This window comes from Symphalangus syndactylus, chromosome X (assembly GCF_028878055.3).
Source record: "Symphalangus syndactylus isolate Jambi chromosome X, NHGRI_mSymSyn1-v2.1_pri, whole genome shotgun sequence".
Taxonomy (NCBI): Eukaryota; Metazoa; Chordata; class Mammalia; order Primates; family Hylobatidae; genus Symphalangus; species Symphalangus syndactylus.
The window spans coordinates 10,770,994-10,783,861 of NC_072447.2; positions in this window are offsets into that span (position 1 = coordinate 10,770,994).

The window sequence follows — 12,868 nt, forward strand, 5'->3', positions numbered from 1 at the left end:
GGCTGGAGTGCAGGGGCACGATCTCGGCTCACTGCAAGCTCCACCTCCCGGGTTCACCCTGTTCTCCTGCCTCAGCCTCCCTAGTAGCTGGGACTACAGGCGCCTGCCACCATGCCTGGCTAATTTTTTGTATTTTTAGTAGAGATGGTATTTCACCATGTTAGCCAGGATGGTCTCGATCTGCTGACCTCTTGATCCACCCACCTCGGGCTCCCAAAGTTAATTTTTGAATATATTTCAGATTTTGCTCTAGCATATTTAATGAGATATTAATGTCACTATACAATCTAAATTTTGGCATATCATTTTATGTCCCTCAGCATTTAAAAATCCTTTGTCATTATAGCTTGTACTCTCTGTCTTTTAATAGTGAAGTTAATCTATTCATACTAAATATGATTTTGACACATATGGATATATTTCTGCATCTTTAATAAAATTTCACTGCATTTTTACTTCTTTACTTTTTTCGTTTGTTTTCTGCTTTTCATTGACTTGATTGCATATTTTTGGGGGGTGTGTTGTTTGTATATTTCCTTTTCCATTTAATCTGTGTCGCTTTTCATTGCTCTTTAGTTATTAAATGTTGAACAAAGTGCATTAGCACTAATGAAGCACAAGGTTGCATTAGCAAAGTACAACTTGAAACAATCATCTCCTTCTACCTGAACAATTTAAAGGCTGTAGAAAATTTTAGATATGATCATCTCTTCCAGTTTTTATATTATTGCAATTTGTAAATATAATTATGTATTGTTTTTTAAATTCCAAGCTAAATAGTCATTATCCTTAATGTTATTATTGCTGTTACTTTGGTTATTGATTATTTAGATACACCAACGTGTTTTCAAGTTTCTGTATAACTCAGTGCCACTTAGATCTCACTCTTTTCTTCTCATTGAAGCATATATTTTGGTGCTCTTTGGTATGTAAACTCAATCATTTATTTGAATATGTGTGTGTGTGTATGTGGCAGGGTCTCAGGCTGTCACCCAGGCTGCAGTGCTGTGGTGCAATCATGGTTCACTGCAGCCTTGACTTTCTGGGCTCAAGCAGGTCTCCCACCTCAGCCTCTTGGGTAACTGGGACTACAGGCATTTGCCACCATGCCCACACCAGGCTAATTGTTTGTATTTTTAGTAGAAATGAAGTTTCACTATCTTGTCCAGGCTGGTCTTGAACTCTTGAGCTCAAGCAGTCTGCTCTCCCGAGCCTCCCAAAGTGCTGAGATTACACGCATGAACAACCATGGCTGTCCTGAAAATTATCTTATTTTATATATCTTACTCTTAATAATTTAGAAAGGTTTAAAATAATAGATTGATGGATATTTTCTCTTAGCACTTTGAAGAGTTTAAAATCATAGGTTGATGGAAATTTTCTCTTAGCACTATTGTCTTTTATAATTTCAAGATGCTTTCATTTTAAATTATGAGTAGAAAACAGAAATTACCTAAAAGGGCACAATTACTAGACTGACAGTGTTATGGGTTGAATTGTGTACCTTCAGCAAATAATGAGGCGGTAATTCCAGTAGCTGTGAATGTGACCTTGTATGGAAATACAGCCTTTGCAGATGACCAAGTCAGGATGAAGTCATTAGGATGGGCCCAATCCAATATGACTCTGTAGTTACAAAAAGGAGAAATGTGGACACAGGGAAAGATAGGTATACAGAGAAGGCGATGTGAAGACACAGGAAGAATGCCATTGATAAGCCAAGCGATATGGTCTGTCTTAGCTCCTGTAACTCCCATGTGTTGTGGGAGGGATTTGGGGGAGGTAATTGAATCATGGTTGTAGTTTCCGTAACTCCCATGTGTTGTGGGAGGGATCTGGTGAGAGATCATTGAATCACGGGGTGGTTTTCCCCATACTGTTCTTGTGGTGGTGAATGAGTCTCACAAGATCTGTTGGTTTGATAAGGGGTCTCCTCTTTGCTTGGTTCTCATTCTCTCTTGCCTGCCGCCATGTGAAATGAGCCTTTCGTCTTCTGCCATGACTATGAGGCCTTCCCAGCACATGGAACTGTGAGTTCATTAAACCTCTTTTTCTGTATAAATTATCCAGTCTCTGGTATGTCTTCATGAGCAGCAGGAGAACAGACTAAAACACCAAGAAACACCCAAAGCTGCATGACATAAGGAGAGAGACTTCTCTGGAATAGCTTTTTCCTTGTGGCTCTCAGAAGGAGCCACCTTTTCAACACCATGATTTTAGACTTCTGCCTTCCAGAACTCTGAGACAGTACACTTATGGTTAAGCCACCCACTGTGCGCTGTTTTGTTAGGGCAGTCCCAGGAAACTACTACAGATACAAATCGTAAACAGAAACAAGAGCCAGGAGAAACCAGAACCTTCAACCCTCTATGCAGTACTCTGTCCTTTCTTTCTGGAGGTTTTCAGAAGGAATTTCAAGGATTCGGCAGGGGGTTGGTAGACCATGCTGGGCCCACTGTGTCCCATTCCTGCCAGATTCCTGCGGGAACTGCACGGTTTACTAGGTTACACTTTCTTTTCTGTTTATGGCTTCTCAGGATGCACACTTGACCCTATGCCCTCTCTTAATCCTGGCAACCCCCCATACTCTGCCTAAATAAATACCAGTGGACATAACTACCGACATGCCAAAGTCCTCAACATCTCATATTCCATGGAAGAGTACATAGACGGGCTCTTTATACTGTCATAGGTTATACCAGCCGGGTATCCAAGTGATGTCAACAGGGCCCCAGTGTTTTTTAGACATTTTAATAAAAATTTCTTTTTAAAAAATCAGATTTTGCTATAGAGTCAGGCTTATAATCCCTATGTTCTTTTCTTGACAGTATGTTTTTCCAAAAGAATCCTCAGCCATCCACATAAAAACAGTTTCCATATATGCGAACTGGAAATTTTTATAACTGGTAGAAACAGACTAAAAACTGGACTTTCAAAAAATATAGTTGGCCTTTCCTGTGTACGAGCTCTGCATTCACAGATTCAACCAACTATGGATAGAAAATATAGTATTCCCAGATTGGGCAGCCCAAGGATGCAGAGGGCTCAGTTTTAATTTTCCCAGGTTATACAGGACCAATGTTGGAATTTTAGCATTTCTGGATTTTGGCATCCATCAGGGTTCTAGAACTAATCTCTCACGGAGAACGTGGAACCACTGTATATACCAATGGCAAATAAGCAGTGAAAATTTGCTTAACGCCACTAGTCATTAGGAAAATGCAATTAAAACTGCAATGAGATGCTCTATACAGCTACTAGGACGGCTATAATCAAATCACAGAAGACGGAGTACTGATGAGGATATGTAGAAACATCAGTGGTATAGTTGCTTTGGATAACAATAGGGAAGTTTCTTTTAAATTTAAATATACATTTATCATATGACTCAACTGTCAATTCCTGGATGTTTACCCAAGAGAAATAAAAGCATGTTCATACAGAGACCCATTTGCTAATGTTTATAGCAACTTTATTTGCATGGCCTTAAACTAGAAATAATCCAGAGGCCCATGTATTAGTAAAGGTATAATCAAATGGAACACTAGTTTGCGATAAAAAAATACAATATAGACATATGTAACAGCATGAATAAATCTCCAACGCATTAAGTAAACTCAATAAAAAACAATCAAAGCTACATAGTATATGATTCAATTTTTGTGACATTATTTAATAGCCAAAACTGTAGCCACCCAAATCTGAGTGGGGTAGACAGGGGCTAGGTGTCAGGTTGGGGGCGAGGACTGATTACAAAGGGGCACCAGGTAACATAGTACTTTAGGTTGCTGTAACAGAATATCATAGACTGGGTAGTTTATAAACAACCAAAATTTATTTTTCACAGTTTTCGTGACCAGAAGTTCAAATTCACGTTACTGACAGATTCAGTGCCTGGTAATGACTCACTTCCTGATTCAGAGGTGGCTGTCATTCTTTTGTCTCCTCACATTGTAGAAGGACGGGATATCTCCAGGGTCTCTTATAAAAAGCACTAACTCCTTTGATTAAGTCTCTGTTCTTATGATCTAATCACCTTCCAAAGCCTCCAACTCGCAATACCATTATATTGGGTATTAGATTTCAGCATAAAATTTCAGAAGAATATAAAAATTGAATCTATAGAACAAGGGAATTTTTAGGATGAAACGTCTCCATTGAAGTGGTTGTTACACTACTGTAAACATTTGTCAAAATTCATCAAAATGAACACTTAGAAAATGCTGTTATATATCATTATCGTTTGGCTGTGTCCCTCCAAAAGGCATGTGTTGGAACATAATCCAATGAACCACTGTTGGGAGGTGGGGCCCAATGGGAGGTGTTTAGGTCATGAAGGCTGAAGCCTTGTGAACAGATTCATGCTGATTTAAAATAACTTAAAGCTGGGAGTTCAATCTCTTGCTGTCTCACCTTCCACCATGAGATGACACAGAAAGAAGGTCCTCACCAGACACTTGCCTTTGCGTCTTGGATTTTCCAGTTTCCAGAACCATGAAGAATCTCTACAAATTGCCCAGTCTCTTATATTCCATTATAGCAGCACAGACTGAATGTAACTATACATGTATTGCATTTGAATGAATATTAGTAAGAAATTAAACATTCACCACAATAAAGGGATCTTTGAATGAGCACTGGGTCCCTCTGAGCAAGGCCATGGACAGATGTTATGTAAGAGAAAGGACTGGATCAGAACTTTGAGAGCAGAAAGCATCAAATATTCTACAGCTTGAGCCTTCTGTAATGGTAGCAGTAGGAACTGAAGATTCCTATGTTTTTGTTATCTTAGATGGTGAATTGGACTCCACTAATGGAGGGGCTTAAGATATCAGCAGCCATTTATTTTGTATAAACAGTTGTGCAAAATGAATGTGCCAATAAACCATAACAAAATAAATTGGGAGAGCTTCAAATCTAATCCACCTTTTAGGAAGTCTATGATGGATAGACTTGACCTACAGAATCTATGCACACTTTTGATAAGCCAATAATTTCCTCTCTATATAGATACCCCTAATTCAGGCTTCAGGGGCTAAAAAGTGTTCCCAGAGTTGCAACAAAATCATCAATACTTGAACAATATAACACACACTACAAGATTCCTTACTTTGAATGTTGAATATGTGTAGATATAGATACTAACAGAAGAAATTAAAGTTTGGCAGCTTTTGAAAGTGTAGTCATTCAAATATGTAAGGCACTGTTTGATGACACAACTAAAAATAAAGTTTTCATATTTCTTTTTTCAGTATTTTACATAATCTAGGGAGATATAAACTTCTGGCTAACAAAAAAATAAATGTTTGCTTAGGAAACAAGACTCCCAGACTTAAAAATCGTTACAAAAATACATATGTGACCAGCTATGTTTGGTTTCTCCGTTGTCTTTTGTTTGCATTCTAATTTTTCCAGCTTGAAGTATCTTGTCCTTACTCATTTTTAGACATCCAATACAGAGGTAATATTTATTTATTCAGTATTTGTCACTTTGAGAGTACTATGTTTTCTCAGATGTGAATCATCAAGTTGTTCTTGAATATTATACATTTCATTTTCAGGGTAGGATAAACTTTGTACCGATTATATTTGAATTTGTTACTTGAAGTGGAAATTGTATGTGATAGCAGAAAGGCTGAGTGCTTTGAAATGAGTAATACTGGATAGTGAAATATTGGTTAAAATTCTGGATCTTCCAGTGATAGCTGCCATCAAGGACACATTTCTTATCATTTTTAGCCTTAAGTCACTCACTTTGAACATGGAAATAATAAACACATTTTACAAAGTTATACTGGTGTGATGAGATCAGCATTCAGTAAAGGGAAGCTGATACGACTGTCAGTCAACGGATTCATCTAGCTATTTACCTACCGTTCTTTTGTTTTCCTCTCTGCAGCCAAAAGATTTAAGTTCAAATTCTGGATTGACAGTTTATTACATCTGTGACTTTTAGCAAATTATGTACTTTGCAGTCTAAAATTTCACATTTATAATGTATGATATTATTATTAAAGAGTCTATAAGAATCCAGTTTAGTGCCTGAAATATAGTAGGTGCTCATTTAATGACAGCTACTATTTCAACTTTTAGACATCACTATTACTACAAAACTGGCTTTGATATTTTACCTTTCTAAAATTTATTTTTTTGCTTCCTAAAATGCAGACTGTCCTACATCCAAACTATATTGGAAATTAAATATTTTAACGGAAAATAAAAATCACACACAGGTCAAGTAAGTTATAGTGGTTTTGAACAAAAGGCATACAATTTCTTTTTAAAAAAATATAAAAAGTACTAAAGCTATGTTCAACACGAATATACTTATATGTGTATTATATACATGCTGGAAATATCAGTTTTTAAGGGACTACATAGCAGCTACATGTTTTGATAATTGACATTATTCAGCAAATTATTCTAATACAGGAAGTATGTCAAATGATGAGTTCAGTATAACATTTTTATCTGCATTGCTTTGTTACTTTTGTGCATTACTATTAAATGCATTGTTATATGTTGCTGTAAGTTGTATTATTGCATATTAAAATCATTCTTAGATAAAATAAAAATCAACAAGGTCATTTGCACAGCTCGAGAAAATGTTTTTATCATACAGAGATTACGCATTTTTCTTTTAGCACTTTTTTTGCATGAAATCAATTGTTTCAGGGTTTTTTTTTAAAAAAAAAACACATCTTCCAGGTAAAGTAAATATTTTCACTTTTAGCTACACATGGATATCCTCCATTATTTATGTTGTCATATACTTATCTTAGTAAAAGTTTGCCTAAAAATAACTGCTTATCCAAAGTGTACTTATGTTAAGTGTAGATATATTTTGAGTAAATAAAAAGCAGGTATTGTTTTCAGAGATAATCTTAAAAATGCTTTATCATGAATCTGGAGGTTAAATAGCTGGAAATGAAATCCAGAAGTAAATGATACCACTTGTAAACATACCTCTGACATTAGGAGTATACAGGAAATTATGACAAGTATCTGTTATCATAGATAAGTAAGGGTATCCCATGGGTAACTAAAAATGAGCATATTTAATGGGAGCCAAGTTTCGTATTTTTAAAAGACATGGAGAAATTTATTTTATAAGAAAAATCTGTTTAAAATGGAAAATCTTTGTAAAAAAACTACTCTTTTTAAAATCCTTTGCCAATGGCCTTCTTGAACTTTATCTTAATGTATATAAGAATTCTTCAAAAGTCACATTATATAATTAATTAAGGATACTAGAGAAAATTAGATACTGCAATGTGTCAACAATGTTTAGAACTGATGTTAAATAAGTCTGGGTGCAGTGCCTCACTCCTGTAATCCCAGCACTTTCGTAGGCGGGTCACCTGAGGTCAGGAGTTCAAGACCAGCTTGGCCAACATGGTGATACCCCAACTCTACTAAAAATATGCAAATTACCTGGGTGTGGTGGTGGATACCTCTAGTTACAACTACTCTGGGAGGCTGAGGCAGGAGAATTGCTTGAACCTGGGAGGTGGAGGTTACAGTGAGCCGAGATCACGCCACTGCACTCCAGCCTGAGAGACAGAGCAAGACTGTTAAAAAAAAAAAAGAAAAAATATCGCTGCTAAATACGTTTCTGGCTATTACTAATTTCTATTTGTGATGGTCTAGTTTGTGCTTTTCTTTTTAATAAAGACTTGTTTTTTAAAAGAAAGCACAGTGATCTGGATGATGTCTTATGGTAAAGCCTTGGGGTAAACTCCAAAGGGTAAGTATTAGCAGTGTCGATGCCACCTCATTACGGTAACCACAATACCACATTTAAAGTGAAAAAAAAAATCAGACTTTTCTGAAGTGTCTTGCAAATTCAAATCCTTTCTATGATGGCAAATAAAACAGGAATTTGGAGCACCAAACTTGCCCCTTCCTCTGCAATAAAGTAAACAAAAGTTTCAAACATGTTTTAGAATGAATTCCTAATTTTATACATCAAATGACCACCCTCTCATCACATTGAATACCTATGGTAAGAAATTAGAATTCTCTCTCTCGTCCTTCCTTGTTAGTGTAGGGTAGAAGGGATTTTTTTTTCTCATCCATCACTAGGTTCATGGCTGAAGCACCTATAACAAAAGGCAGTTTAACAACAGAAAAGCATACATATTTATTTAATGTAAATTTTATGTGACATGTGGACCTTCAGAAATGAAGACCCAAAGAAATGGCGAAATCTATGTATATTTATGCTTAGGTTGGATGGGGAGTAGACAGTCATGAGGAAGCATGATTGAACAGAAGGAGTATGATCTAATGGTAATAAGCTGGGGGAACTTAGCAAGGCCTGTTTGTTCATATTATTTTCTGTGTCCCAGTGTGACATTCCTTGTCTCCAGATATGAGGCACATGAGGCTCTTATCACATACTTCAGAGGAAGATCAGATTCTTTTTTTATTTTTTTTTTGAGACAGAGTCTCGCTCTGTCGCCCAGGCTGGAGGGCAGTGGCGTGATCTCCGCTCACTGCAAGCTCCACCTCCCGGGTTCACACCGTTTTCCTACCTCAGCCTCCCGAGTAGCTGGGACTACAGGTGCCACCACCACACCCGGATAATTTTTTGTATTTTTAGTAGAGACGAGGTTTCACCGTGTTAGCCAGGATGGTCTCAATCTCCTGACCTCGTGATCCACCCACCTCGGCGTCCCAAAGTGCTGGGATTACAGGAGTGAGCCACCGCACCCAGCTGAAGATCAGATTCTTTTACAGCTTGCTTCAGAGAAGAAGGATTGGAGAAGGTCAGAGACCTTTCTCCTTTGTGATTTTCTCAAATGTGAAGGTGCCATCTTCTGGGGTAGCACGTTCTGAACCCAATGCTCTGGGGTAGCGTGTTTCTATTTGTAGAATATCAAGAGAATGGTGTTGCATCTTTCAGAAAACCCAGTCTAGAAAATCTTAGGAATGAAATATACAACCTAATTTTATACATTTTTCTAATTTCTATTTATGGTTAATATTTGAAGAAACATTCCCTCATGCATATAGAGTTTTAATTTAATGTAAGTGGATAATATACATAATAATGCTGGTTGCAAAGATTTTGTGTTCCAGAAGAGTTCAATAATATTTTCCTTAAAGGTTGGCGTGGAAGAAGAAAATTTATTTCCAACATTTTAATCTTTGACTCTGCATTAGCCATTTTCAAGTAGATAAATTAATTTTTTTCACTTGAGTTATTTACTGAAAATTGGTGAACTTAATTGCTGAAAAGCTTTAGCTTTTGCTGTTTTTTTTCGCTAATCATTGATTCAGTGATTACTATTTCTTTTCTATTTTCTTTATATGTACTGTAATTTCTCAATGGCATTCAAGAAACCCAGGAAAGCACATTGAAAGTGGAATTATTTGAGCTGGACATATACTTGTGCATTAAAAAATTCTCCAAATATGTCTTTAAAACTTAATCAAAAATGTCAACTTAGAAACTTAATGTGCCTGGGGCTTAGTCCAGAGGACAGTGGTATCAGCTGAAACAGGAAGATAATGGAAGGGGATTTGAACTTTATGATAAGGACTCCTGGTCAGTTTAAGAAAGACAATGGCAGGATCAGAATATACGTTACTGCCTGCTGTGTATATGCAGCAATAGTGGTTATACCTGGTTCTTTGTCTCCAAATCAGAGCACAGGCCCAACAAGAACAATCCTCGGTCCACTTATGAAGGAGGCTTATCCACTCAGTTGGAGGTATGGTTTCCCTGCATATTGCTGCCAACTTCCTGTCACTGCCCCAGAGGTTTAGAATTAGCATTAATGACCTTCAAACAGCTTAATTTCCCCAGAGTCATTGAACACAGCTAGTTGGCCCTACTAGGCTGAAAGCCATATGGCATCAATTGTAAATGTTTTGCTACCATTTCCCAACATAACCACCTGCCTGATTTACTGTTTGCTGGATACTCACCTTGAATGTGAATATGTCCACATAATTTTTTTCTTTAAATTAAGAAATGTAGTTTAAAATTATGATTCATTTTCTCCTATTAAGATGTTGAAGGGGGATGCTGAAGAAGATTCACATTGTCAGTTTTGTATAAATCCACTTGTTGGAGAAAAGTGTTGAAATGAAATTAACAAAACCATCACATAAATATAAACGTGTAGATTGTTAAAATTACAGTTTTAGGAAATTTGCAACATAAAGTACAAGGTAAATAAATATCTCATTTTGAACTCACATATTTAGTACAAATTATTGCCCAAAATACATCCTAGGGCTTGGGGATATTTAGAAAAGAGAAGACCCCCAGAGCTATAAATCATTAAAAAACCAGATAGCTTAACTTCAAAATGCATTTTATTTTTTTTAGTCTTGGGTTTCAAGATAAAACCTTGAAGAAAACTGTAGAAGCCTTTTCTCTTAGCCATAAAATAGACTCCATATCCCTCCCTTTCCTACCATGTATACTCCCTTCACATTTATCTAATTGTATGCTGTCGTCTATATGCCTTCTTAGAAGTTGCAGGGGCTAATCTTGAGTCTGACAAAGGAAGCTTGGAGACTCAGCTGCAAAATTCCCAAGATTATTTCAAGGTGGCTGGCTAGTCAACAACCCCGCCATTGTTGAGATGCTGCCAGCTCGTGATTCAGGAGGACTGAGACACAAAATAGCCACCAGAGCAAGACACACAGACATTGTACTCAGCACAATTTTGCGCGCCTTCCTTATCAATTTTTCCACACTTAAACTCCTACCCTCACCCCCAAAATTGAAGTGGTTGCTTTGGATGGGAATCCGGCCACATCCCCTTTACTAGTTTTGGTTAGTAAAATCCCTTTCTTTCCACCAGACCTCACTCTTGTGAATTGGACTCTGCAAGTGGTAAGCATTCAGATCTGTATTCAGTTACAACGAAGTGATCTCTCTGCAATGGATACAGAAAAGATAGGTTCAAGGGGAAATATAGGGGAAGAGGGAGGGGGAACTTAAATAGGGGGGATAAATGAATTTGTGATAATTAAAAGCAGACATAGAGAAAATTCTGAAGGGAAACTGGTAATAGTGTATATGGAGACATTGTGCTCCTCAATGGAAATTTTGAGGGTACGATATTGTTTCCATGCATCTCCCTTTCAGCAATTCATCCCAGTGACTTGATGCAATGACATCACCTGTTCTCTTCTGAGGAAACTTTTAGACATTCAAAGCCCAGTTGTTCAATGTAGCCGAGATTCTTTAATTTCTATTTCAGCTAATTAGTAGCAATACAAACTCTTGCCAAACAAGAAATGTGAATTCTTAAAGATTAAATTTTATTTTCTCTCTATCTAGAGGTAGGAAACCAATCTTTCGGGAGGCACAAATTACGATGACAGCCAACATTCATTTATTCATTCCAAAATAAAGCCTTTATGTGTAATGAATTATTTTTCGTAATTCTAGAAAGTGGCGTGTTCCAGCAATTATAATTATAAAGTGTACTGTTTTTGGAGGGTAAAATAGTAAGTCACATCATTAAGGTCAAAATGATGTTTAAAGGAAAACTATAACTATGCCTTTAGTATATTAAAATTAGATAATATTTTATACATCTGTCCCTGCAAAATAAAACACTTTTCATATGTTTTCTTTGGCTCACACACAACTAAATTTGATGAGATAAAATATACAAATATTTGACAGGGTCAATTTCCTTTTCAAGTTGGATTTTAATTAATTCAATAAGCATGTATTGATGACCTACTGTATGCAATACATTTGGCTAAATTTAGCATATCTGATTTTGCTCTATCATCATGGATCGTGATGTTTGTGACGGGGGATGTTTGTGACTGGGAGCTTTTTTTTCCCATTAGCCAAATAAATAAGTAGGTAAATGCTTAAAGATTTTTTTAAAAATCCACGTGGTGTTATTTTGAGAGGTATAGAATTTATCTAAGCTCCAGTTCCTTCCATTGGAAAAATGCATATTTAAATGAGGTAATATGTATAAAGGCAATGGTGGCTGGGCACGGTGGCTTGTGCGTGTAATCCCCGCAATTTGGGAGGCCCAGGTGGGACGATCGCTTTAGCCCGGGAGTTCAAGATCAGCCTGGGCAACAGGGAAAGACCCAGTTTCTACAAAATATTTTTAAATTTAGCTGGGTGCAGTGGCACGTGCCTGTAGTCCCAGCTACTTGGGAGGCTGTAGCAGAAGGATTGCTTAGGCCTGGGAGGTTGAGGTTGCAGTGAGCTGTGATCGCGCTACTGCCCTCCAATCTGAACCACAGAGTGAGACCCTGTCTCTAAAAATAAATAAATACAGAAATAAATAAATAAAGACATACATACATACATACACAAAAAAGGCAAAGAGTAGGCCCTCAATAACATGAGCTAATATCAATCTGTATTTCCATAAATTGGTATCATTCTATGTATTCATAGCCTCCAAACCTGTTACAGTCCAGTCTTCGGCTCCTTTTCCTGTGGCTTTAAAAATTTATATTAGATAAGGAAAAGAATCACACTATATACTTATCCTTAACTGTTTTATAGTTATTTTCAGATTTACATTTCCTGTGGTTACCAAATTACAAATGGCTACATGTAAAAACATACCTTTCTGGACAGTTTAGTTTCTCAAAGTTCAGAGGAACTCATATGCACTTACATGTAAAAATTATATAAAATATGCATATGTTAACTTCTCATATATACTTGAAAGACACCTAACAAAATTGAGAGTTCGCAATGGCGTTACACACATATTTGAAGTTGCAAATAGAAAAAAACAGATATCCAGAAATCAGGCTGAGTTTATACCCTAGAGATATTTGCAATTCCTCCATAATAAAGTGACAAAATTTGTGACTTTGAAGCTAAAAATTATGTATAACTACATTTTACACAATT